Genomic DNA, 26,491 nt, shown 5'->3' with positions numbered 1-26,491 from the left:
TAAACAAAATGTCCTATCTTCTCTCTGCGTGTCTAAATCAGGAACAAACATAAATAATTCAACTCGATTACCCGCCTGAATCATGCGTATTTTCTTAACTCAGGCGAGGGATTTGCGAGAAACTGCGTCTCCAGTTTCGGTGAATGAGACTCCACTTCCTGCCATATAGTGACCCCGTGTTTCCGCTTTAGCCGGTTTAGTAGATCTCTACATCATGTGCGCTGGACGCACAGTCTGTTAGCAGCGGGGCGAAAACATCGTGATGAGTGTAGATCGGTGAAAGTTGTCCTATGCGGAACCATTGAATTCAAACCAAAATCCACATCAGTAAAGGTCCGGGGGACAGGACAAGTGGCGTGTGTGTCCGCAGATCTGTCTAAAGACTCGCCTCATACCAGGTACTATTATAATTTAATTTCTAAGATGAAATAATGCACTGTAACAATAACTTTGTTTGTGTGTTTCATGCAGTTTAAAGGCATTTTAAATCGCGTTAACAATATAAAATGCTCTGTCAAAGTGCTAAGGGAATATTTTATTTAGCTTTTATAACATTAATGATTAAATTATGATCAATAACATTTCCATTTAAAGTTGGTCAAAACGTTCAGTACTATTAATAAGTCCTGATAGCTCTTTAAAAGTTTCTATGGAAAGCATCTTAGCACAAAATGTACTGAATATGTAACATTAAATGCTCACGTAATCTGCTTTATACCGTCAACATGATGGTTCATACTTAGTATTAAGGCTTTTAAATATAGTACCTCCTGCAGCTGAGAGATTTACATAAAACTAAAGTAATAACATGCTGTCATTTAGAAAAATGAGTGCTTTTAGGCCACTTAATGGATGGTTAATATTAAAGAAATGACTTGCTTTTAGGTAAAATCAAGCACATCAGAACCATGAACATGTAAGGACTTTAAAAACATCCATCATGTTGACTTAGGTAATTTCAAAAAGTGCTGCCTTAAAGAAAAATACTAGAGGACCAGCTGTCGGTTGTATTTATCATATAAACATATGATTGTCCTCCCAGTTCCTCCAGCATGGATGCATTAAAAGACACTTTCTCTAAGATGTGTGTCTTGAAAATGAACCACACATGCAAATGGCATCTTTATGCAATTTTAAGATCCATTTCTTTTTCTTTTTCCCCTTGTCAAGATCAAAAATATAGACACCCTTCCTCCTTTCTCCATTTCTTATTCTCTTCTCTGAAATTGCACCCAAACTCCTCTGAGGTTTTGTACATTAGATATTCCTCAGTGTTTTAATGGCTCTCAGAGGATATCCATTTCCACACCAAAGCTTGTCTGTCTGAACTCCAAAAAGGCTCCAGAAATTATGATAATTATCATCAAAGTTTTGTACTCTGATATACTGAAGTTTTTCATCTGTTTCTTCTTTTTTTTTCATTCTTTATTTTGTTCTGCTGAGCTCAATGTTTACCATATGGACCTGAAATTTAAGACTGTTTACCCGTGGTTCTTTGAGTCACTTAGACTAAAGTGGCCCAAAAGTTCACGGTCCTTCAGGGAGTTTCAACATGTGGGATATTTAACCCAGAGCCAGTGTCGGAAGAGACAGAAAACGCAAACATACTATATTTATTTTTCCGTCCTCTGCAATATAAACTCCACTGTTTCTTGTGTTTGTCCTCTAAGTGTTTTGTAATGTTCTTTTAAACATTGTCTTTGGTTGAGTCTCCAGGGAGCTGAGATGGTGAGGTCTCTGGTTTCTGTAGCTTGTGTTTGTTAAGTGAAGAAAAGAAAAATGGACAACTTGTCATGGTTTATATTGAAAAGGTCCTAAAAACTTAAACCTCCGGAGCTCCATTTCTGCCACAGTACAGTATATTTAAACAAATTTATTAGCTCCTATACACAAGTTTGTTATATTTCATTTTCATTTTTTATTATTATGTCTTGAAATTCACTGTTTAGCTCGTGTGGCATCTTGATTGTTTTGAGACTTCTGAAATCATAAAAGAAATCCAGCCTTTCAGGATCTAAGCCGTGCTGTGACCAGGACTAAATGTTGGACCCTGTTCTACTCCGGGTCCAACCCTGCAGCTTAATGCATGCATTAAACCTGATGACCTGATGATGTCAACTAAATGTCAACTAAAGCTGTTTCTCTGTTTAACTGACAAGTTGAAGAAAACTAATGTATGTTGCCAAGAAAACGCATATCTTTTTTTTTTTTTTTATCAGTTTCCATGCACCAAATAAACCCAGTTATATGAAGTCAATATTGTATCAGAAGGTGGTAAAGTCCATGTTAAATGGAGCTGCAGTAAAATGTATTTTTAATTTTTAACCAGAAACAAAGTTTAAGGAGAAAGAAACAAACAGAACAGCGGACTCTTAGTTTATTGAATCTCATTGATGTCAAGTTTATGCTCTAATAAGTTAAACAACTTCTTGTCATTTTAAAATGTTTGGGATGTTAGAGCTTATTATAAATGACATTTCTATCTAATGCAATTAAACTCCGGTATTCTGGTCACTCTCATTTTGATCCCATTATGATTTTCTTCATGGTTTTTTGCAAAGGTTCCTTCTACAAACACTTCAGTTAAAGCTAATCAAGTTGGTGCAGAACAAGAAGAACAGAAAGAGGACTTTGTGATGAAGTTTAGTATGAGTGTTTTCAGGGGTATAAAATGAATGTAAATAAGACTGTAGGTAGGCACAAAAATCACAGTAGCACAGGTGAACATAACATTGAAGAAAATGTGAATTTGATTTAAATTTTATATGTGCGACACACAAATACTGTATTTGACTTTAACTTTTGTTTTCTCATCACGTTTCAAGCACGCTGACCTCCTTCAGACCACTTTTCTTTTGTTTTTTTCTCAGTTGTGCTTGTAAATGTTGCCAGCATCAGTGTTTTCACTCTTTTCCCGAGTCTTTTATCACCAACTGGCTTCAGTTAGCTGACCTGATTGGTTGCAGCTGATCTTTCCTCATTGATGACCATATTTCATCCGATCCGATGGGGCAGCCATTTGTGGTAAAAGACCCTCTGCTTTTTCTATGTTTCATCTCATAGAGTTATAAAGCACGTGAGTTGGTGAGCCTGAAGCTTTTAAAAATCCGCCCAGCCCAGTCAGTATGAACCTGTCCAGAGGACACAGATGACTTCATCATTACCTCACCCTGCTCTGTTAAAGGACTTATCAAAAACATGTGGCTTCGCTCTCCCTGCACACTGTAATTTGATGGAGTCATAGACTCTGTTTTTCCTTTTGTTGGGGAACATTCGAGTTTGCAAACAAGTGGCTTCATTTGATTATTTGAGATTTTCTTGTCTTATGTTGGGTTTTCACTTCACTTGGCATGTTTTGACGAGGACCTACGGGTTTGGTCTGACGGCAGCGAGTCCTTCTCAGTTGGACACAATTGAACTCAACGCTTTAGCATCCCTTAGAGTCAGTGAGACCAGATGGGAAACATCAGGGGAATGTTTTTATCACCATATCAGTACACATTGAAACAAATGTAAGGTTTAACACTTTTCTTGTGGCTCTCAGTAGTTCCCTTAAAAATGAAACAAGTAACCTTGTAGAGCAGATTATATTTCAACAGATTAGACTCTTTCATTTTGGACTTTCTTAGCCCACTGTTTTCTTTTTTTTTTTCCTAACAGACATTGATTAAAACAACAGCATATACCATGCAGGGAGAAGATGAGTGTATTTTTTATTATTGGCTGCCACCAAAGGCAAAGAAAAACTGTTTTTGCTTGTGTTTTTGTTTATATATCTCACGAATCACAGAACAGATTTTAATAAAACTTTCATAAAGTAAATGTTGGCTGTACATCTACAACTGACTAACTTTTGGAGTTAGTCCAATTCAAGATGGATGCCACAGCAACTCAACCTTAGCCTACACAAATATGACAATTCCTCAGTCATTTTAATGGATATTTAGCTAAAGTTTGGTGCGGTGGTAGCTGACGGGCATTTCCAACACACAGTCCGTGTGCTTACAGGTCATGTGAGATATCACATGAGATTGTGCATAATTTTATTTTCAAAGTTTAACCAAAATAGCTATTAATTTGTCATTTCTAAATAAAACACTGGCATGGAACACGGTGGGCGATATGCATTAGTTCAAGGAATGCTAGGCCTTTAATTATCCTAAGTGTTTTATTTTGTTCACCGTGGTTCATTTGATTAAAAATGTCAAACAGAGCTGACAAATGTCCTGTGTCAAGCTGTTTTTTTTATCCACAGTCAGGGTCCTGTGTGATGTTACGTGTATGTGGGCTGAGTGTTTAGATTCCACAGTTGTTGGGTTGCCAAGCCGGAGGTCCTAACGGGGTGGAGTTAGAATAACCTTATCATTTGGTGGGTGATTTACAAGAAAGCATCTAAGGCAGCCGCCTGCTGTCTTGTGTTTGACTGTGTGCGCAACAGTTAAAATGTAGAAATGTAAACTCTTGCATTGGTTTCACATTGAATGTTTGTGCATGTGTGTGAGTTCAAGCTTTTCTCTGTCTAGCAGTGTGTCAGCAGTGGATCTTCCCGTGCAGCTAAAAGGCTTTTGCATAGATATTAGAGTGGGGTAACCACGACAACAGGGTCAACCTCTGACCACTTTAGAAAGAGAAGTGCCAAGTTTTTGGCCAAATGAGCTTTACAACAGACAGCGGCTCTTCAGATCCTCTCTCGGTTGTCACCTTATTAAAGTGTCTCTCTGTGAGCCTAACATTACTCCTGAAAAGTTTAAGCTGACATGAGAATGTTTATTCCACCAAGCAACACTTGTTTTAATCTCCTGAAGTGCTCGTGATTGATTGCATCTTATCTGAAATTACAGTTATTATCAACTTTGTTGACTTTATTAAGCTGAGCTGGTTTGAGCTGAAAGTCAGCAGCTCTTTCATGGTAAAACTACAACAATCTGCTTTTTTAAGATCTGATGGGTAGAATTATGCAAACGGAGCTGTCTAATAATTCTATATAAGCTTAGTGTCAGAGATAGTTGAGTTTTTAATTAGTTGTATTGGTAATAAAAATACTCCAGTTGAGCAGATAATAATGGCATTGACTTGGTGTTTTGTTGGGACATTTTGTCAGTCACAATGTTAAGTGTCCATGAGGCTGAGTGTGCCTCTCCATTACTGTGCCCCAAGGGTCTGCATTAATATGTAGATTAGATGAGAAATCTTCCAGGTCACCGAATCCATTCAGTTGACTGACTGTCATTTCACATATTTACTGGCAGAGCCAAATTACTTGCATATACGCTGTACAGTGAGGATTGAAACACAAGTTCATTCCTCACGGGGCTCAGCTTCATATACAGCCATATGTGTGTTTGTGGGCATGTGAGTAGCTTCTATTGATGGCTTTGTTGTGGGTGTTGATCCCCTCTTTGTGAGGATCTGGAATGCATGTACTGCTGCTATTTTTGAATGTGATAGAAAGCTTGAACTGCATGCACGGACGTTATATTTAAATCTTCTCTTTTCACTGTTGTGTTACAACTTGGCTCATTGGTCCAAAACATACCATAGAGACTAAACTAATAAAATGTAATTGTTTCTATTGAATAAAAGGTACATACGAAAAAAAGCATAAGGAGTTGTAGCAGCAGGGTTAATGTCTCTGGCAGGCCTCACAGGGCATGCCTTCTATCCAGACTTTCACAGATGCAGCCAATGAAGCAAATTAGGACAATGAAGCCCATCCACCACACTGAAGGTACAGCTGAATAGTCCAAAAACATAAATAAATTACCCCCTATTGTTTTAGGTGCTTTGCCTTGATCTTGTTTGAAGACGTCATCGGGTCAAGGAGAGGTGGTAAAACAAATTTAGAAGGACGCAGGAATAGACAGTTGTCAGATTTTCCAGTTACCATAGATGTTGAGCATCTCCTCTGGATTTAATCAGCGTCACAAGGGATCGTGGTTAAGATAATACTCAGTGAAATGAAACACCTCTTCAAAAGTCTGTATGTCATAATTTCAGGAAAGCTGGAACATATTACCAAAAACTATACTATCAAAATAAAGAAATACCAAACTTGAAATACCATTAAAATTGACATTACAACGGTTGTCACCTAATTTATTTCCTGAGTAAATACATTTGTGAATTTATTTGTAGTTGGCATATTTACTGTTGATTTGTTATGCGTTTTAAGGCAATCGTATTAAAGTTTTAAGTATACCCCTGAAAAATCTGACTTTGATGGGCCTGATAGCTCCACCACTTCACCCTCTTTCTTGATCACAAATAAATCTAGGATGCTTCTTGCTTTTGGTGTAAATTTGCTAAACCTATGGACTAAGTGATAGCAGCAAAATATGAAAATTAGAGTCACTTCCACACTTAGCTTCAATGTGTTTTTGCAGCATTAAAAACTACAGCAAGTTTTTTTTTAAAAAGTGTTAAAAAGTATGTTAAGTACTCAGTATTATGTGTTTTATCACTTTGTATTATGGAAAAGTTATTATAGACATCATATAAATTTAATAGTAAATTGTAAATATTATAACATTTATAACCTCAGTACTTTTCTGGTTGGTTGACCACCAGCTGGTTAAATTTTGGAATATTTGAACTCACTATTAGTTTATTTTGGACCACCATTTTTTTTCAGTGGATATTGATCAAACCTCAATTGTGTTGGTACACATGCATCAGATAAGAGCTAAAACAAAAAACAACTTGGTGTCAGATTCAACCTTCAGGTACAACAAATGGTGCATCATTATATAAGTAATAGATACTAATTATTTTTCATAGTATCATCTGCATATATGAACATGTTCCTGTTTAATGATTCCAGATGTCTCCTGTTTAATTTCAATGTGTCCAGTGTGCATGGTAATTAGTTTCTTGGGTTTTGTGGCAATTGTTGTTTTCCAGGTAAAGTCTTCTTGGTTGTATTTCAGTAAACATAATTTAGTGTCTAACTGTGTGACACAAAGTTTCATCGATGACCTGGGAAAACCACTTTTCTTAGTTTAAAAAGAGGAAATAGAAATCTGTGTTTGTATATGAACTCTTTTTGTCCTTGTGCATCCAGGAAACACCCTGCTTTGCCTCTGTGACCAAACACCTACATTTACCACATCATCTGCTGGGCACACCCATGCCTCAGTTCCTGATTATGTGCCTGCACACACACACACGAACGTGCTCTTACACTGTTCTGTTGTTAAATCACTCACCTAGTGACAAATCCCAGTTGGCAGCTCAGGGCTCAGCTGTGCTGCTGAACTCTGGTGTCAGTGTGGGCACGTATGTGCTGTGCTCCTCTGTTTACCTACCTCTAACTGGGACAGCTTGTTTACAAATGCTAATCATCATCCTCAGCACCAACAACACAAGGTGCTGTGTCAGCACTGCCGAGGTCTTCATGTTCTGGCATTATCAATTCAGTGAGCTGGATTTGACAGGTCGGGGATATGAATCTGAATGTCATGTTGCGAGCAGCGCTGACATTTAGGTGGCTATCGGAGTTGTTTTGACTCGATGATGAGTCATTACTGTGAACTCATGCTTCATGCTAGTCAGCCACTTCTGTTTGTGTATCTGTTTAGCATGTAGACAAATCTGGCCTTGGCGATAAATGATATTTAAAACTAATGATGCTTGTTTTATCTTGCGTTTTTCCATGTTGTTGCTCTTATGTACATGCCGTTATCCTATTATTTGTTGTCATGGAAAATCAGAAAGGTCAGGAAAGCTTTCAAAATAAAAAAGTATTGTATTTCATTCTTCTTTGCAATGACAACAGTTTTCTGACTTGCTTTATAAATCCAGCACACCTGTGCCCTTTACACATGAGCACTTTCACCAGTTTAGTAGCTTAATTTACTTGGTTAAAGAAGATATTATAGGAATTTTATAGGAATAAACAAGATAAATTAAGTGTGGATTTCTCAAAAATATTAAGGCCTTTTAGCATCGATTTGTTTCTTATTGGCTGTGTTGAGCAGTCCTTTCCCCTGGATATTCTTTTTGCAGCTTTTAATGGAGGTATCTTTTAGTGTGTAGGTCACCTGTTACCTGGGCACTTCCTGTCCCCCTTTAAGAATAAAGACCTCCCCGTTTGAAGGCTGCATCTCTCAGTGCTGACAGTTTTGCTTTGCAGTCAAAACAGTTACAGTATATGTGGGTTTTTAAAAAATAAATATTTAAGGTTTACACAGAGACTATTTGGTAAATTTACAATGTGTTTAAGGGTGGTGATTTACGAGGCGACATCATTGGAATTTCAGCATTGTGCTCCTGTGTGCCAATGCATGATGACATCAAGGTTGGTTCTTAATAGAGGTGTAATAATTGCTGCATCAGCCTTCTACACAAAGAGGTGAAACTGCTTTTCAGTGTTTCTGACATTTCCTGCATTTATCTGGATTCCATCCTGCACGATTGTAAAAACTCCAAGACTAAAGACTGTCTGAGCCTACGACTTGGTAGGATAAAGATGAAAGTACCACGTCGCTTTTAAACTTCACTTTTGTTTCAGATGGTGCTGAAGGCTCAGATATCTCAAAGTGCAGGAGGCTGTTCCAAAGTCAGATTAAAGATTTAAATTGAGTCCATTTAGAGCACGGCTGGCATGAATCAGTGTGACCTTTCCTTTTTATTACAGCTACAATATAGCATTTAGTGTATTGTGTTTGAATGTGATTCAATGTGATATAAAACTCTGACCTTTTGTCCTCCTCTGTTCACACTTGAGGTCAGTGGATCTGCAAATCAGATCACTCTGCTGTACATTTAAAGAGTTTGTCTGTGTTACAGCAGGTTCTTAGTGATAGTTTGAACATTTTTATCTACAGTGAAAATGTTAACTTTTCTCATAGTCGGTCCTTTTATTGTTTTTCTTGTGTTTGCACATCTTCATTTAAATTCGCACTTCTCTTCAAAAGCATCTAAAACTGACATCCACCGAAGTCTTCGAGCGACAAACAGATGTGTTTGTCGGCGTTTGCTGAGCACAGGTGCAGCGCCGCCATCTGTCGTAGCTCCCACAGGTTATCACTCGCCTCCTTCAGCTCTTCCCTCTCGTCCCTGTCAGTTTCATCAGAAATGGGGATCTGGTGCGTCTGAGCAGAAATAAACAGCTGAAGCAGCCCCGCATCCTGTCACACCCAGTGTTCCCTGTGTGTTACAAGTTTCAGTTACTCAAGGAGCAATGTTGCGTTACATTTATATTTCAACTAAACTGTTGTGTAAAGGACAGATCCACCCTAATGCTGCTTTTGAAAAATACCTTGTATTTGTCAAAAAACATTACTATAACATCTCAAAACACTATCTATACGTTAGTCAAACAATATGATTTTAAAAATACATTTAATTTTCAAAACAAAGATGCTGTAAGAATGTAATAGACTTAAGATCACAAATATTGTCCTTACTAAGTTATAATTTATTATTTTGGTACAGAAATCCTTCAAGTAGTGTCTCATTGGTTCAGTGTTTTATTTATTTAAACCTACAAATTTGTTTCAGCTTTTATCTGTAATACATTAATGAATTGCAGTCAGTTGTGTCTGTGTCATTTACATTGTGAATATTGTTATAATTTTACCTTTAAAGAGTTTTACTCTTATAGAAAACCTCCATAATAAACTCTTGATAGCTACTTTTTTAAAATTGCAAGACACATTTTGTTCTAAAATTGTCACTGAGTTACTGCAGGCATCTGGAAGCTATCTCAAACCCTTCTCACTTTAGTTGCTACAATTCTTGAACCCCAGAGCTGTTTATATATGTGCAACTTCCCACTGTATGCATTGTTTGCATTGCTTACAAAATAAAATGCGCAATGAAGTGTGGGTCTCGCCCACATGAGCTGAGCAGTTGTTGCCCCTCTCAGCTCTCCTATCCTGATAAATGGAAAAATGATGAGCAGTGGCATTTACCTACGGCCGATGGAGAAATCCCAGGTCTGTGATAACCTTAGCTGTCAGGGGATGCACCAGCATCATTGCTTACATTTAATGTATTTTCTCAAACTCCTACAGTTGGTGCATAAATAGGGCATGTGCCACACATCTCAGGGCAGGTGTTTTGTAGTGAATGTTGCAGGCTGAGGTGTGTAGGATCTGGATGGAGGCGGGCAACAAAATAGGCCTAGAATACAGTTTACAAGCTGTGCACAGAAAAATAGACTGTGATTTTAAAAAATTTGTCCTTGCAAAACGGGGCCACATGGGTGGTGGCTTCATTATAAACTCTCAGAAATCAGTAAGACTATATCTGAGAATTTGCTCATTTTCTCGCAATTTTTAATCACCAACTAGTGTCCAGCAGTCACAGCCAAGTGCAATGCTGACTTTAAGAAAGTGGATTCACATAATAAACACACCGTCTGTACTTCTGGTTCAGCATCCTGAGGATTTTTCTTTCTCTCACACACACGGACACACAGTTTCCACTGAGGATGCGTCTGGTTGGAGTAAAGGAGAGATACTCTATCAGATGCGTGTCGTGTCACATGTCTTGGACTTTTGTCGCAGGATGGGAAGTACGTGAAGGCAGAATTTCCTTTAACTCAGCAGAGGAAATCACAGGATGCGACCCATCTTTTGTTCTGTCTTTTCAGGACAGTCACTGATACTTTTTTGTGCTGGATGTTAGACAAACATACAAACACGCGTAGGTCAAATAATATTCCACGTACCGTGTTTCTGTTTTCCTGTTTAAGTGCGACCCTTCCTCAAAAAAAATGTTTTCCACTTGTTGAAGTGATGTCATGCAGTTTGGGATCAGAGGAACTTTGCTGCCATTCTCTAAAGATGAAGTCATACGTTTTAGCTGATGTTATATTTTGGAACAAAATCAGTTTCGTGGCCTCACGTCTCCACAGTAAGTGGAAAGGCTGACAAATAGGCTTGTTGCGTTTGCATGCTTTTTTAGCAGTTACTAAATGTATTTTCCTGTGTGCCGATTAAACAGTTTAAACTACAGCTTTGTTGCAGGATTAGTAATGTATCAGATTTTCAAGATGTTTTCCTTTAATGAATAAATGATGACAAAACTAAGTGCTTGATGGGGCTGTTTCCAGCCTTGTGGCATGGACTCCTCCTGAACCCATCACTCAGCACGGCTCTGTTCCTGTTAATACAGCTGTCTCATAGATCTGTTCCGAAATGCTTTGTATTAAGTGGCCGACGGCCAAAACAGGCAAATCAACCTTAGAGAAAGAGGAGCATTAAACTGTCATTGATAGGAACAATAGTTAACATTTAATGTCTTTACACTTTTAGCGACCTCACCTTGGACACTTATCTGTCGAGCAGGAAATAATCTGTGGTTTAACTAATGTGGTTGTTCTTATTTACTCTAATAAAGTGATTTAGTCCAACTCTAACTCGCTGCAGCGAAGCTTAAATTAGTGAACCTTTGGTTACAGCATCGTATTTCTACCCACATTTCTGCAAACCCTCAGTGTTGCTCTGAACTCTCCATGATTGGGGATCTTTTCTAAACAGTTTATTCTCAGTTAATCCAGTTTGGATTATTTTTTTGTTAGTCTGGGATGGAGAAGTCCCAGCTGGGCAGGGGTCTGTATTTCTTGTGTTGATGCACGTGTCTCTGCAGACGAGCTTCTGAACCTGACAGACTTATGAAACAACAGATATCCAAACTCTGAGGACATGCTGCTTTTGTGCCTACTTCACTGGGACACTTAGAGAAACTGAAGCCTGATTAATCCCACAAATCCAAATTTAATTTTTGTCACATAAACGTCTGTTTCATTCATTGTAATCAAACTAGCTCACTGTGGTTTGGGAGTTTTTAGGTTGTGAATTTTATGAGTTCAGGGATTGTGTTCCTGTTTCTTTCAGTCTTACATAACAAATCAAAAACAATAAAATCAGTGACTGTACTTGCATCTTCAAAACTAGGACAAAGGTGTTGAAATGCTTGTGGGTTGAATTCCATCCCATAAAATCAGATGTCTAGCCGTATAAAACACCTCTCATTTCTTGTGATTCAGGTTACAAAATAGACACATTTTGAGGGCTGGGACTGTAATGTAAGAGGCAGAATGTTAGAATAAAAGATAGGGTGGCTGCATTCAGGGATAACCATTCAGAGATCAGGTATTAGGCACAAACTCTTCTGTTTCTGTTTAATATGTCAACTTGTGACTCTGCATGTTTTCTTTACTACATTGTCTTTAATGTTTGCATACACACTTTGCTTGGCTCTAATATGGGTCTGCACCTTTAAACAGAGACAATGGAAGCTGTTTAGCTTCTTATTTATTCATCACATAAACCACATAAAACCCATTATTGGTTGGCTTGTTGCCTCACTAACAGCTGATTCTTCCACTGTGCATGCTGTACATTACAATGTGAATCCAATTTAGTAATAATAACATTTATAATGTACACAGGTTTAAAATAAACCAATTTGCTGTTATGTCTTGATTAAAAAATATCAACAGGAAGGCAGTTGAACTTCCAACAAAAAGAGCCAGAAATGCAAATAATTTGCTTTTTGTCAAAAATTCTTTTCAGAGAATTTTTAAACTAAAATAAAATAAAGAACAGCTTCCAAAATCCAGAAAACTGCAGGTTTTTTTTTTTTTTTTGCTGCCTTCGGCCTGCTTTCTGTGTAACTCATAGCTCAGACCTGAATTAGCACACAGACCTTTAGGGCATCTAAATGTTTGCTCAAATTGTCTGCTTGAACGTGTATAGATTAGACATGCAGCGTGCAGAAGTTTTCAGCTTCTACAGCTGGAAAAGCCATGGGATTTTGTGAAAAATTATTTTATACAGCTTAAGCTAATGGAGAAGATTTTCGGTTCTAATTGAGTAGTGGTTGCCACTCTTATGTGATAAACACAATGTGATTCAAATTCAATATGACTCGTTGCTGTTTGAATTAGCTTTCTCAATCCATTTAGAATTCATAGGTTATTATTTGATCTAAGCTAATGAGGCAACTGCCTCTCCAGGGAGGTTCTGAGGTTGTATTATCAGTAGTAAACTGTTTGGACCATAGTGTTTGCTTTTTTAAAATATTACATAACCGATAAGCCATTGTCATGCTTTTATTTTTTTCCCCCTACTGATTAAATAAATGCAGTGTGACCAGTTTGTGCTTTAAAATAGCCTGCTGGAGTTGTAGACTATTGGTATCTAGAGCACCATGATGTGTCGTGCTGGGTCCCTGCATTATTGTTGACCCTCACCCCAATTATTCCGTCATATTTTAGAAATAAAACTTATTATATCACAATTTAAGAGTAAATGCTGAGAGAACTCCTACCAGCTGGTATTTTCTCTTCGTTTTAGCCCGGCTGTATAATTAGAAACAATATATTTATATCAATAGCAAAAAAAAAAAAAAAGTTGCAAAGAAATTTCTGCCGTCTCATGGAAGAATACTTTCTTGTCCATGCGTGATTATTCAGATAAACAGATTATTTTGTTTTTACACCCTAACAAGACTTTACAAAACATCATCTGTTGTTGTTTCCTGCTTGAACGAGCACAGTCTGACAAGCTGATGTGTTCGCCATCTGTCCTGAAACTGATGGCGAAGAGAAAAAACTGAAGCACACACCTGTTTTATTTTTGATCTGACTGAGTGTTTTTTTGCCTCTCGGTGTAGAATTTGACCGTAGCTGATTGTTTTACATGTTATGTGTCCTGAATTCTGGTTGTCTTCTTAAATGACTCACTTATCTTCTTTTCACACTTTAAAGCCACAGTGTTGGTAAAACTGGTTTAGAACATTTCCTCTCACTTACAAAAAAATACATATCAGAGGATGACAGGTCTGAACAGTTTCGACATTTCGGCTTTCGCAGCATCTTTTTAAACCCGTCTGATTTAATCAGATTAATGAGGGGCTGGGATTGTTGTGTAGAACAGCAGCCTTTAATTTACATTAATAAGTTGAAGGCCTGGAGTTGTTGCTTGTCTGTTTTTTTGTAAAACTAAAGCAGTTATTATTTAAAAATAACTTTTAATTTTATCTGGATTTTATGTAACAGAGCTAAAGGAGGTCACGTTGTGTTGCTCCATCTCTAAGGCCAAGGTAATTGTGCTGATTTTCTCTCTGCATCTTACCTGCAGCATGTGAAAGTTCTGGCTTTATTAATGAAAGTAGACAGGCAGAGTACAGTCTGATCATTTAATGTTCAAATTATTTCTTCTGCTGATAGTGTGAGGACTGTTTGTCTTCTTTAGACCACTGTTGTCTCACTTTTTCAGCTGTGTTCTTATTAATTGTCTGTTTGTTAAAAGGTTTTGCAAATACAGCTGTCACAAATTACTAAAATGCAGAAAATCAATCTCAGTTGGATGGATTCAATGAAGTTGAACTAAACATGTCTTAGTATTGTGAAAACAACACTTGATCGCAAGTTTAAGAGTTATTAAAGTTGCCAGAGGTATTAAAAAGTGATTCCGACGCCGTTTATAAGCTTTAAGTCATTGCAACTGACTTTCAGATCAGTTTTGAAACATCTAATCACTACAAACTAAGATGTAGCAGCAAAAATGAACAACATGCGATTTCAGCAGTGTCATTAGTCGACATCTTTGAAGAGCCAAAAGCCCATTTTTATGGATTTCCCTCAGCAGATTAGCTCAGTGATCTGATGGTTTTGTTTTGTCTTGTATAACACACTGGATGTGACAGAAATCAAATTCTTCTTTAACACCTGAGAAGTGAAGGAAAGTTCATTTTTCCATCTCCACTAACACTTTTCTTTTATTTATCCAAACTGGGCAAAGGTGTGTTTCCACAACTGTCCATGCCATTTGGCATTTCTTTTACGTTTTGTGTAGCTGCAGACTCTCACATCCTCTGGAGCTTCCCGACACGCCCATTCATTATGTTCTCAGTTATGTAACAGACTGTAAAAAGTACCCTGAAAATATCTTATTCTGACAAATCAGCTTTTATGCTCACCTCTGCCTCTGATTGGACGATTGCATTTAAAACTTTGTGGCTGCGTCAACATCATACTGTGAATATGGACCATAAAAGAGACGTACGTTCTGTTTGATATGGTGAATGAGAGGGTTAATGTGTAACATATTGCTCAGAGTTGTTAAATTTCAACCAACCAATCAAGATTTTTGGGCAGCACTACACTTCAGCTTTGTCTTTTTAAATGAGCATAAACCTTTCCCCCCAACCATTACCACTGTGGAGATGATTCTACCAACACACTGTTTTGTAACTATTTTCAAATGCTGTATGTCTGATTTGTTATTTTAGGCCAATCTAAAAACTCCCTTTTAATTGTTATCATCAAAATGGAATTCAGGCACAGCAGCTTCAGCGAAAACACATCTCACATGTCATCAGTCAGCTCGTGAGTCCTACGGTGAGCCGTGCTCCCTGGTGTTGACACAGTTGGTGTTTGTGCAGATGACATAGATGATCATCGAGGTCAAACTGAGTCCTTTTGGCCTCCTGCTGCTTGCAGAGATCATCACTATAGTGCACAAACACAGCCTGCTATCCATTGTGGAAACTGCTCATCTCTGCGACTGAGAGCACACTTTTAGGGCCACCAGATATACGCTTCTACACACATTTGTGTTACTGACTGAACGCCATGCAAAAATATCTGGAACTGTTAAAACCGCAACTAGGGGGCTTGTGATAAAATAACTTTAACTCGTTTCTTTTGTAAGGGAGTTGATTATTGATGAGGTTTTCTGAATCTCAGCTTGTTGATAGGTTTGTGGGTTAACCAATGTACCCAAAAGGGCACCTTAAAAATGAAATGCAAAACACAAATTACTGCTTATCACCTGATGGAAGTGCATTTAAGAGTATTGGTTTTACTTTTAAGTTTTAGGAGCATATCAAATTACAAGCAGACCTGACTCAGGTTTAAACAAACAAACCAAAAAAAGCTTTAAGATTTAGAATAGACTTTACTGTGGGAGCAGTCTTTGCTTTTAGACACCCACTGTGCCTCAAAACGTTATTGTCTAGCTGCAGAAGAACCTGAACACAAAAAAGACACAAAGTAAAAATCAGTATGTCTGTTTTCTTTCCTTTTCCTAGTTGGTGAGACGTCAGTAACCTTCGTCATCAGTCCCCAGAGAGGTAAGAACATCAGCCCGCACCATCTCAGCTCCCGCTCAAGCTTTTAATGCACCTGCTGATTGCAAGAACAGCACCGCTCTATTTTGAGTATTATCTTACACCAGAACAGCACAGATGATGGGAAATAAAGTACGGGGGTGAAACGTTTCAGCATGAAGCATTGATGGAAATGGAAAGTTTTGGACTGTTGTCCAAAGCCTCCTCCCATCACTATGGTTTTTGTGAAGGTCACCAAGGCTACGCGGAGAGCAGCAGTGGACACTTTTATGGAAAGTCTTGAACAAATGATAACTTTGGTCTGTGGTTAACTCCCAAACTGCTTTTGGCTTGACAATTTATGTGTACAAGGTAGGTTTTTTTTTTATTTTACAGAAATTTGTGCAAAGCTTTTCCTCTCCTACGAACCTTTGGCCACAACAACCATAAAGAGTCTGTTCTCTTGAGTTCAGAATAATGCAGAAGATGAAGTGTGTGTTGTGGGAAAGGTTTGAAAAGCACTACTTTAACACAGCAAGCTTCAGTAATTAAAAAACAATTCTCCTGTCTGTCAGCTGTTGAAATGTTCTTTACTGCACCTTTTAGTTATGTTTCTGCTAACATTTTAATTATCTGTCATTCAAACATTTTTGCATTTCTTTTTAAACAGTTCAGATCAACATTATGTGTACAAAAGAGAACACCTAATTATCTCACTGCCAGCCTCTCAGGATTAGAAATTTCAGTTTTTGTAGCACATGACTTCCCAGCCAACAGTCTCCATGTTTCATCTGGATTTATTTAATTAGTTGAACACATTTCTCAAATCAAATTCTCTTAAAGAACATCTTTAATTAACTTTACCAATATGTTACTTGTTTTTTTCTTTTAGTCTGTTGTGTCCCCTTTTCACCTCTATCAAGTTGTCCCTGGTGTTAGATTGTATTCTGTCTATGTTGTATTTAAAGATATACAATACACCCGACATGTTTATAATGCAATAAAAACGACTGTGGAGTAAAAACAGGGTGTGACTGAAGTACTAGTCTGTGGTATTTTCTGTCCTGGACCAAGTGCAAATTTAAATTCCTGGGTTGTTTAAAAAAGAAAGTTAATGGACTCATATAGAGTCTGCCTCAAATGTGAGCTTTAATGATCATAATGAATATGTAAGACACATTTTATGCTCCTGTAGATTTTTTTTTCTCTTTCATTCAGTGGGTTTTTTTCTTTTCAGTTTTGAAGGGATAAACATTGATGCTTGTTGTTGAGATGGTTGTTTCCTTTCTGGCAAATGTCCTTCTTTGGGGAAAATGTTTATATTTGTTTTTTCATGTAAAGCTCCAAAAATTAAAGCTGGCTGAAACTGAAGATCTGCATTTTATTCTGTACATTGAAAACAGAGTTTTAGTGAAGCAGAATCCATCTCGTAGCTAAAAAAGGGACATTCAAAGTTTTGATTGATTTTGGAGAGGATCTTTAAATTTTTCCTGCTGCTTTGGGGTCAGCACCACTGTTTGGACTTGTTACTGTTTTAGTGAACCAAGTCATCTTGTTTTTTCTGACCTCCACAGTCGTCATGGTCACTGCTGCAGGATTCCTACTGAATCTGTAATTTTTGTGATTTGGACCTGTTTCCTATTTTAAATACAAACCACAGCTAATCCTCCCGGTTAAGCTTCTAATGCTCCATTTATAAAATACCCCACAATAGAAAGTGGCTTAGCAGCTGTTGATGTAATCCCTTAATGAGTTTCATTGTGCTTTCTGTGTCCCTTTTATCCTCCACTGATAGCAGAAATTTAGATGTAATGCACACTAATGAACTCAATCAGCTTGCCTTTTAACCTATAGTCATAATAATAAATCCTTTGTCAGATGAAAATAAAATCATTCTTTTCCTCTGTTTGTGATAATTGCATTTTTACATATTTGGACCATGCTGTTAGTCCCAGTATATGTAGCTCCTAATTCTAGGGAGTGACTGTTTGGTGTTTGGTCAGTATAGAGGGCATTGGTCTTAACACAGAACCCTGTGGAACTCCATGACTAACTCGTACATGAGGAAAAGTCATTGTTTTGTGTGAACAATAACAGAATATTGTGATTGATCATATCAAATTCAACACTGAGGTTTAGCTGAACAGTAGTCAGGACACAAGTGCATTGTCTGAGGCCGTAAGAATATCATTACTGCCTTTCACCTGTAGTGTTTTTGTCCAATTTGAGCTGAATTTTCTCAAATTAGCTATTTTTGTGCTAATTACCATGCAGCAGATTAGCACAATTTTCTTTAAGGTTTTTAAAATACAAATTAATGAGATAAGGATTGCATATAGTTTGGTAAATGGCTAAAACTCCTGAATCCAGAGCAGTTTTTTTTTAAGGGAAATAATAATTCCAGCAACCTTAAAAGCTTTCGGTACATAGTCAGCCATGAAGCCAGCTTAACCAGATCCAAAATTAACCCTCCTAAAGAGACAAATAGAGGTTGAGAGGTTCTTGTAACTTCGGGTCAGTTTGATCCGAAGGCCATGGGAGGGTTAAAGTAGAAGAATGTAACAGCATTAATTTATTTATCTATTTATTTATTTACTTCTCTATTTGACTAATTGCTCTTTCAGTTGGCTAAATTTTTAATGACCCTGTGTTATTAGTATTAATCAAAAGTGGTCCTTCCAAGCACTGACACACTGATCTGCAGTTACAAACTCTTTTAATTACAATCAGAGTGGGCGTTTTCCTGATAAATAGCAGCTGTCCCTTCAGTGACTCACACACACTCTGACAGGGTGCAGATGATGCTGGTTTGTGTGAGCATGTGTCGGTGCCTGATTGCGCATGTACTGTTTTTGGTTTGGGTTTTACAGCCGCATTTGATATGATTTGTTACTCTGTGTTTGCTGTTGTGTTAGGATGAGGGAAAAAAAAGGGTTGTGGTCTTGTTGAAGTGGCTGTATGTCTTCTGCTTTGCGGATGTGTGTGCGCGCCATGATTTTGTGGTTAAACTTGTGTGTCAGACATACCCCAGTGAAGCAAAGACTCCATGTGGCCACATGTTAATCACATAGACTAAAGACATGTATTCAAACACACAAACTCCTTCTATTTTAGTTTTCAGGTCTTGTGGTCTTTGGGACTTTTTAGAGCAGAAAAGCAACAAATGACATCCTTGTTTTTTAGAAGGCTGAAAGTGGGAACACACACACTTTATATGTGTCAAAGTCAATGCACAGTTGTGTCCTGGTCAATAGGCTGATTCATTAGAGCCTCCTCATGACCGTGGAGGAGAAAATAGAGTTGCAGTAAAGGGAGGATGAGCAGTCAGGAGTGTTATAGCTCAGCTCTGTCAGGCTGATGTGACCTGGCAGCGGTCAGTCTGGATTAGATAATGAACGGTAATGTCCTGACAGCTTGTCGTAAAGGAAAAATACAGCATCATTTATGTAATTGAAATGTGCTGAACCTTGTTTAAGGTCTTTGTGGGCAGATGCATCAACTAGAAATATGAATTTTATCACTTTAAATAATATACATTCATTTGTTGAAGGTTTAGGCCACAACGAAACACAATAAACACAACAAAATGTTTTAAACCGTTCATGATCATTATCATGTCTTAGCTTGATTTCTTGTGTCTCAATGAACAATGAAGAGAGAAATATTCTCATTATTTACTTTGGTTATAAAACCACACCATGCAAGCATCATCCTGTTTTAATTTTCCATCTGGTCCATCCTGAAATCCCAAATGTATTAAATGCTGACAGCCGTAATAAATTCACCTCTGAGCGACACAATAATCAATATTCAGTGCCTTTAGTCAGACTTCACTAATAAATAAAAGCATCTGGAGTAGTCAAAATGTGTTTTTCCATTGGAGACTGATTTTGAGCGCTAAAAATGCGAGTGTTAAAGAGTTAAAGGAGTTTGGCTGCAGATGGATTCATTGTGGGTGGGAAAGTGACAAAGCTTGGCCGTAAAATGTGTTTGTCTGGATCTCTTCTTTAATGTCTCCACTTGGGTCAGAAAGACCTAAAAACAGAACATATGGTCTTACTTAATGTCTTAATATTTCCCTTTTAACCACAGTGAAACATTTGTTTGATAATTGATCTTTAGATTGTTGATATTTTTCACAGCTTGTATTGGACGAATTAAAGGCTTTTGCTAAAGTTAACAGCTATAAGATGTTTGTTTCTTCTTTTTCTAGCAGTTAGAGGTGTTTTGCCCGTCTATTGGTTTTTACTCTGATAGATTAGTTTTAAAATGAAAACAATAAATGAAAAATGAAGAGGATTTTCTAAGTTAAGCTTCACTTGCTGTCACAGTGAGTCCTTGGACCATAATAAACACCTTCTGACCTTGTGCCAGACATGAACTCATTAGTGAAACACCATTGTTTACTGCTGTCACATGATGTTTCAGTCAACATGGAGCTTTTACAGAGACAATCCAACATCCTGCACCCCATATAGGCTAGGAGGGAGCACACTGCAGATTCATAAACTGAGTGGACTGATAACATACATGATGATTAAGGCAGAATGCTCCGGGCCATTTGTTAAATTTAATGATTCCTAAGGTTGACATTTACTCATGAATTATTTATTAGAGGCCAAAATGGGATGACCTCCGGAAACAAGAAACCCTATGAGCTCATGAAGTAGAATAATGAATACAGAATGGGGAAAAAAATACAACTTAGTTTGCCATTTTATCTGAAATAGTTCCAAGTCCACCTACAGCACTGGTTTTAAAAAGAAACATTAATGCAGAGATTATTTTAGTTCTGTATTTGGCTGGGATTGCAGGAAAAATGCTTCTTCCTTGTGGTGTTTAAAAAAAAACTGGCAATACTGTTTGAGTTTAGAACAAACCAAAAGACTTGGACAGACTCAACCAGAATGCAAATGTTTGGACATGAAGAACAGCACAACATGTGATGACAAATAAAACGTCAACAACATCACAGCACAAACACATCGGGTCACAAGTCATTGTTAAGTACTGTCAAGCATGGTGGTGGAGGGATGATGATATGAGCTTGTTTGACCCTGAGCTTTCAATCAATAAAGTGATGATGGAATTTTCTGTAAATCAAAATGTTACAGCTGAAATCTGCTCAGTAACCTGATTAGTTGTCTTTTTTTCCTATCTATATCTTCATGAAGCATGCTGCTGTCACCAAATGCAAATATGTATAATTTAATAACCTTAGTGACTAATATCTATTCTTGGTATTACTTTGTGTAATTTTATTTATTTATAAACCTTTGTTTAACCAGGCAAATCCCACTGAGATCTCAGATGTCTTTTTAATGGAGGCCTGGGCCTGAAGGTAGCCTAATATGCATGTTTTTAATTTTTTTTTTTACATAAAGGTTTAAAGATTTTGCAGTTTATTTTATTTCTATTTTGTAATGTAGCAGCTCTTTATGTTATTTATTTATTTTTTTATTGTGTAGATGATATATTGGCGTGCTGTGATTTCATTTCCTCTCAAACGATTAGAGGCAAATCCTTTCCTCTCTCTATAATCTGTACTATTTGACCTGTGGCTCACAGTTCTGTACAAAAAAAGCAAAATAAATCATCACAATAAACACAGTGCTTTAGGAGGCATTGCGGTTTATTTTCCTTTGTCATGCTTTGTTTGTAGACCTGGACGAAGTCCAATAGTCCACTGCAGGCTGCTGCAGGTGAATCCCAGCACTTCCTCTCGGGATTTTAGGGGATTTTAGCTTGCGTCAGCATTTACGTGACTTTGCTATCCCCTTGTGTTTGCAAGAAGTGAATTATGTTGATTCACTCTGCATACCAAAAGTTTGGTTCTGGGTGGAGAAACTGAATGTGTGTGTGTGTGTAGGTGTGTGTGTGTCTGTGTGTGTGGTGGGGTTTTACATGCAGTCATGCACATTTTGTTCTTTTTCAAAAAAACATTTCTGATCCTGAAAAACAGCCAGTTTCATTCTTGTTGATGGTTCAACAATGTTTTTGGTTTTTTGTGACTCTGCACATTAGGGAATGCTGTGGATTAGTCACAGAAACCAGTGGAAAGAACCACCGATCACAAGCAAGGAACATTTTTTTCTCTTGTGGCTCTACATGGAACAAATTGTGAAATGAACATGCTGTCAGAATGGACATTAAACCTAATTGCACATTGGCCCAAATGATCTCATTTTTGATTCTTGTGTTGACAAGAAATCCTGCATTAGCATTTCTTCTCCAACAATTGGATGTAAAGAAAACAAAAGTAAATGTAGCATTGACAGTTTTTGTTTACGAATTTATTCATCCACTTTTTCCACAATTGGTTGGTTAACCTGTCAAATAATTCTGTTGTTGATTTTAAACTTTTGGTTTTAAACTGAAGGTTTTGCTTTGTACCACTGCGAAGCACGACTGAATTGCTCATTCAAGAAAGTTGGTTTTATGCTTTTAGTTTGACACACAAAATAGATGTACAGATGATAAACTGCAAAAGTGTGAAGTTAGAAGTTCTAAAGTTGTTGATTCTGCAGATCTGAGATAAGTAATATGTAGAAATTTATAACTAGCAATTCTTCTCATAAATAATCTAGACATGTGTCCTTTTTAACCCATGGAGCTCCTGTACATTTCACTCAAATATGTGCTAACATTAGACCTAGTAACCAGCTCCAGCTATGCTTTAGGAGGTCATACGGCGAGGTTTATTCTGGGACCGATATGTTCAGTCTAAAAATAAGAGAAACCTTGAGTATGGGTTTTCTGAGCAATAAAACCTTGTCTTAAAGAGAGAAATTCCACAGAAGAAAATCAAGTGTTGGGAATTTTTCTCCCGCAAACATAAACCATTATTTGCCAGCTACAAATTACTTGCGACTTGACATTTGTTCTAGTTCAGCTCGAATACACCACAACTTGCAAATAGTTTCCAGCACGGAGGGTTCACTGCTTTCAGACTTGATGAGGGATTGATCCTCTCCTTCAAGAAGTAGTTTGACAAACACAAAACCACACTTACCTCAGAGACAAGCAGAGCAAGCAGGGATTCCCTACCATGTAGACACTAACAGATGGAGAGCACAGTATAGAATGTGTCTACCAAAAATCTCCAATTTCTCTGACTGAATAATCAATTCAGGATTGATTTAAGCTCTAATTGCTGACTTGCTTTATTTACTTGGTATTTTTCTTACAATTATTGTCTGCCTGCGTGTTTTCTCATCATCAGTAAACTTATGTTTTGTCCTCTCAAATGAAGACATTTTTCAGGAAGCAGCAATTAAAAGTTCGTTTTTCAAGATTTGCTTTGGTCTTAACTGACAATTAGCCTTACAAACCAACTATTTTTGTCTTTACACAAGGGAAGTTAAACATTCTTTCAACCCCTGTTTATAGATGTTTGAGAAATCTAATGTCTGGTGAATAAACCATGATTTTTTTTCTTTTTAATTATAAATCTTTCTTGGAATCAGTTCAAGCATCAGCAACAGAAGCCCACATAAATCTGTGAGGGCCACATGCTCAGCTGAAAAAAGGTTTTATTTCAGAGGCTGGGAAAGTGATGATATCTCTGCTGTTGAAGTCTGCATGGAAAGCACAGTCAGTTTGAAATCACTGAGGGGGTGTTTCACATGCAAATGTCATTCCCCTGGTTGCTTTATATGTTGAGTTAACAAACTGAGGCCTTGTCCACATGTGCATCAAACCTGCATGCTAGGTGGGAAATTTGAACACAACAAAAAGAAGAGGGCGCCCTCGTGTCAAAGGTTAGGTTGAAGGTGGGGCTATGAGATCATTGTTTTTGAAAGGTTGTGTTTTGACTGTCTACACACAAACACAAGCGTAGCATTTTAAAGACTTTCAGCTTGTGTCTCTTTTTCCAAAAAATACCGTTTTGGGGTTCCAGAAACAATTTCTTTGTGGACGCAAGGCTGAAACAACAGAAACTTTAATAAAGAAAAACGCTTCCAGTCTGGACAGCTCTGTCAGATTTTAAAATTTTATTTAAAGACCTAAACAATTTTGTCCTTGAATAAAATTTGAATTTAAAGAATTTTTTTTCCATCTTATTGACTGTAAAGCCTATGAGGTGTAAACATTGTCATCTGTAGTCAGCGAGTGTCGCCATGTCCCTCCAGACTCATTCAGCCTAAACTTTTATTACTACAAGGACTGTTTGCAACAATGCAAACATGACGGTAAAACTCCCATTCCAAAAGTTGGACTGACACAACAGAAACAGTAGAAGGCAAGTATGATCATGACCAGAGGAAAGAAAACAAGCTTTGAAAAGACAGTTGACAAACAAGTGTATTGTTGTCTTAGGTACAAAATTATCGACCAATTAGATGGAACGCTGTGGGTGCAGCTGACCCAAAAATAGAAATAATACAAGGATGTGCACAATAGTACATTTGTAATGTAGCCTTTGGCCATATTGTTAATAATACCTGTTTGTTTGCACTTCTTTTTCTTGTGTTTATAGTTTGCATCCAGCATGTAGCTTTAAATGCGTGCTCCGAGCCTCGTTTTCTGTTTTTGATGGAGTTTCGTGGCAGAGTTACAGTACCACATGGTGTGATTACTAAGGGTTTTGTTTCTTTTTTGGTGTTTCAATTTGGATTAATACACTTCTAGTATTGATGTCATGTTTACAAGGACTTTTTTTAGAAACAACAACTAAAAAAATTGTTTTGGGAAAACTGCATTTCCCTGTGGACACAACCTTATTTTGTTGCTTATGACTGAATATTTATATTTTATGTAAACTTCCCATACTTCCTTGTGTACCAGAATGTTTCCTCCTATCACTGTTTTTGTCAAATCCTGTTAAAATCTAAAAAGGTGGTTGTTAAGCTGGAAACTGTGGGAAGTTTTTTGAAGTGCAAATGGTGAGGGAGGGACCCTTTTTCTAAAAGATGACAAAAGAAAGGGCTAATAAGAGCTAAAGGAAGCAAAAAAAAAAAAAAGAAATGGGAGGAAAGCTATAACTGAGCAAGTAAATCTATTGTTTATAAACAGGACTTATAGTTTGTATCTCAGGTTGTTTTAACTCCAAGCATTACAGAATTTTGAGAGGAAGAGTGGATAAAACACAAACATTTTTGATGTCTTCATTGAAGCAGTTTGACAAAAGACCCTGTCACCTCACGCTGTGTGATGAATGTGTGAATTTAAATCACCCCTCCCCCTTTTTGTGCACTAAACTCACCGTTTCCCCCCTCTCTCTCTCTCTCTCTCTCTCTCTCTCTCTCTCTCTCTCTCTCTCTCTCTGCGTCCTGACCCATCGTTCGCAGCGCCTGCAGCAGATAACGTTGTGTTTCCCAGCAGACATACCAAAGTAGCCGCTGCTTAAGTGGGGAAGGAAGAGCGCTAAAAGGGCGATACTGTGGGAGGGGCATGAAGGAGAGTGGGCAGGAACATTTGTACACTGAGCTCTGCCTCAATGGGAGAGGCGTGTTAGAGCAATCGGTGCTGGCAGACGACTCGCTGCAGTGCAGGTGGATCACAGCTGTCTGAGAAGGAAGACTTGGAGGCAACTCTGTTTGGTCGCTCTGCAGGTTTGTCCAGCAGATTCTCTGCAATAATAGCTGTTTGTTGCTTGGATGGCGCCTCTCTGTGCCTCGGTTTGGATGAATGGATGCTGTGTTTCCCATCGTCACGGCTCCTAAATCACCACTGTCCAGTTTTGTTGCTGCTGTGCTGTTGAGACATTTTACAGAGCTGTTATACTAAAGTAGAGCCAACAATTCTGTGATGAACTCTAACACCTTTTCAGACTAAAGACATTAGTATTATTTTTGGTTCAACATTAACTTTTAAAGACTTTCTGGTAGCTTTTACAGGTTCAATTTGCTCAGGGCAGCAGAGGCCATTTTCCCTCCTTTCAGATTAAGTTCTTTTGGAGAAGAATAGAGCTGAGAGCCTTGAAAGGCTTTTAGTATGCATAAGAGAGGTGCCGCCTTCTCAAGTGTCAGCATGCTTATGGGAAGGTGGTGGTGGGAGGAGTATGTTGGGGGTGGGAAGTTCAGGAACTTGTAGTTTGCGGAGGGGGGCTGGGTTTTATGCATCTGGCTTATCTGGCCGATAAGAGATGAGTTGTAACCCGTGTTCAGTCTTTGTAAATGTTGTAAATAGATTGTTGAAAGTTAAAGATTTGTAAAGTTCCTTGGCTCCAATCTCAATCTGTAACGTCTGTGCAAAAGAGGAAGTGACATGGTCAAGTGCTTTTGTGAATATTTCTTTTCATAGGTGTCTTGTTTACTGCTGACCGAGCAGTCATAAAGAGACATTAGAAGCTGCTCGTTTTCTATTTTTGGCCTTTGTTTTCTGGGTGTTTGTATGAAAGGCCCCCTTTCATGGCTGGATAATCAACTGACTGATGGGAAAGTTTGTGGTTTCGTTCCTCTGTGTGTTTGTCATTTGCTTGCCT

The 26,491-nt window shown here is 37.8% G+C and overlaps 1 protein-coding gene across 2 annotated transcripts in view; it reads left to right on the top strand.

Moving 5' to 3' along the window:
- Positions 1-293: 293 nt before the first annotated feature.
- The window catches only part of add3a (adducin 3 (gamma) a), a 93,827-nt gene continuing 67,629 nt past the window's right edge, over positions 294-26,491 (top strand). Inside the window, exons 1-2 of one of the 2 annotated variants that reach the window (XM_017425661.3) lie at positions 294-398; positions 16,048-16,089. The gene's annotated coding sequence lies outside the window, so the exon portion shown is untranslated. Of the gene's footprint in view, positions 399-16,047; positions 16,090-25,428; positions 25,620-26,491 lie in introns of those variants that run through there. The other variant, XM_017425658.3, reaches the window with a different exon arrangement.

This window comes from Kryptolebias marmoratus, linkage group LG3 (assembly GCF_001649575.2).
Source record: "Kryptolebias marmoratus isolate JLee-2015 linkage group LG3, ASM164957v2, whole genome shotgun sequence".
Classification (NCBI taxonomy): Eukaryota; Metazoa; Chordata; class Actinopteri; order Cyprinodontiformes; family Rivulidae; genus Kryptolebias; species Kryptolebias marmoratus.
Note: the sequence above shows the minus strand (reverse complement) of the source record. Positions and strands in the feature narration are given on the sequence as shown.